Here is a 2,464-nt window from a genome sequence, read left to right as displayed (position 1 = left end):
ATGAGGGACACATGTCAGCTCCCTAGGCCAGATGCCCACAAGGTGTACCCAATTCCTATTGGATGGCCTTGGAGGTGGACCGATGAGAATTAGGCTAGAGTAATTCTAGTTTAATTAATTTAAAAACACTTAATAAAAGAACCAATGAGAATTAAGTCCTCTAGAAGACTATTGGGCAGCCTCCCAAGGGGTCCATTGAGCATTCAGAAGCCCAATGGCTTGCCTGATTCCTATTGGCCAGGAGGCAAAGGGGTCCAATGAGATTTTAGTTAAGTTATTAAATTACCTTAAGCTCTCACAAAAGGGGAAAGGGGGACACATGTCAGAAGGCTATCACTTATGCTACTTAATAGTCATTGGCTTGACTTGGGGAGGTCCAATGGGGGAAAAGCAAGAGCAAAATAGCAAGAGGGCTCGCCCAAGAGAGAGAGGGGGATGGTTTTTGCAAGGCATTATCACACACACAGACACAATCTCATATGTGAAGAAAGAGAAGACTATCTCTTTCCAAGCTTAAATGGAGAGCTCATCACCTACTCCAAGCTTGTGAGATAGAAGCCTACATCGACATACTCTTGGCATGTGGATGCAAATCCAACCAAGAGCCAAGCTTCAATGCGTGCTCATCTCCTCTACCATGCTAATTACTAAGCTAAGCTATGCTAATATGAATGATTATGTGAGGAGATGTACATCTTTCTCGTAAGATACTCCTTCTTCCTCTCAATCTACTCTCATACCCTGCTAGCTCTCACCATCTTCAAAGGTGTGTGAGGTCTTGGGTCTGAGACTGGGGATAATTAATGTTGTGTTTGCTAAGTGTTTTGCTTAGTGCATGAAGCTTTCATCTTCATTGCACTAGCTAGTTTTGAAGGAACACAAAGAATTGTATTGTACAATGTCTCTCTTGATGGGAGAAACCATAATACAAAGCCTTTTGGAGGGGGGACCGGCTCCATGAAAATCCGGTCCTCAACTGTTGTCAATAGCTTAATTGCCTCTCTTTTGAAAGTATTGTTGATGCTATCTAACTAGGTGTTATGCTTTTTGTTGCTCTCTCCACCCAAGCACTCTTGTAATTCTCATTAGGAATCTATTCTAATGAAATGCCCACTATGTTCATGCTAATTTCCGCTACACACAAGTTTTTAGGCCATTAAATGTTACATTGGTATCAGAGCACAAGGTTTCTCTTTTCTTGCTCAAGAAGGGAGGTCCTCAAGCTAGCTATAAATGGTTGGTATTATTAATTGCCCGTGAGTAAGTAGAATAGGGATTTTTCAGCCTTGCAGTGCGCCTGCCTTTGTGCAGTTAACGGGGCATCACCGTCGAGAGCTATGGTCTTAATAGTGGAGTCCTACGGGGCTTGCCTACGGCTTAACCACTATTGAGCTATTAGAAGCTAGACAGGAGCCGGTGCTGTTTTGGTGTCGAAAGACCCTCTCTTCTATTCCTTGCAATTAATGGTATTCGAGCCGCGGGTACAGTAGCTTGAGTGCTTTTTCTAAAGGGGTAAAGAGGAGTAGCAACTAGGGCTTGAAGTGCCAAAGTACACCTAAAAAGTTTACACGTAAAAGTTATTAGAATGGCTGACAATAGTAAAGAGAGTGAAATTAATGTTGATAACTTTGATTTTGCTCATGAGCAAGCTACTAATGATGCTTCAATTCTTGTTAACTATCTTGTTACTAGGCTTGAACAAGCCATGGGCAATCCATCTCTCCAAAGCGAAGTGCAACGGCAGCTCCGTGCTCACGGGATTCTCCAAGCTCATCACCATGACGAGAGAACACCTAGGAAGCCTCCTTGTGAGACTACCAAAAGAGGTCTCTCTCCGATTCGAGAAGAAGAAGAGAATCCATATGAAGGGCTCAAGAATTTACTTCTTGATGATGCATCTCCTTCCCAAAGGAGAACTCAAGAGCCTCCACCGAAGGAATGAGAAAGAAGCGAATCTCCCGCCACCTCGGCGGAGATGGCTCCGCGAAGACGGCGGGCTAAACGCTCTCCATCACCACCAAAGCGGAGAAGACCATCACACTCTTCTCCACGCCATAATTCAAAGAGGGATGATAAAAAGAGAAGAAAAAGGTGAGAAAGAGGACACCCTCTTCTCCATCTTCTTCATCCTCTTCCTCTTATGAAAGCTATGGTGAAGATGACAAAGATCAGGACAAGAAAAAGGCGAGAAAGAGGTCACCCTCTTCTCCACCTTCTTCAAATTCTTCACCTTCTGAAGAAAGTGATGGTGCAACTTTTGAACCATCAAAAAGAAGAGGCGATAGGAAATCCTATGCCGCATGGAAGACGTCGTCCAAGCTGAAGAAATTCAAAGAGGGAAGGAAGAGCATCTCTTTCCTTACCTATGATGGTACCTTTGGTGCCACGGACAAAGTCTTGGCCTTTATCCAGCAATGCGATGCGGCGTTTGGAGATGAGGGCTTCACGGAATCCTCTAAGCTAC

This window comes from Adiantum capillus-veneris, chromosome 2 (assembly GCF_014529385.1).
Source record: "Adiantum capillus-veneris isolate H3 chromosome 2, ASM1452938v2, whole genome shotgun sequence".
In the NCBI taxonomy this organism is placed as follows: Eukaryota; Viridiplantae; Streptophyta; class Polypodiopsida; order Polypodiales; family Pteridaceae; genus Adiantum; species Adiantum capillus-veneris.
This window is presented reverse-complemented; position numbering follows the sequence as displayed.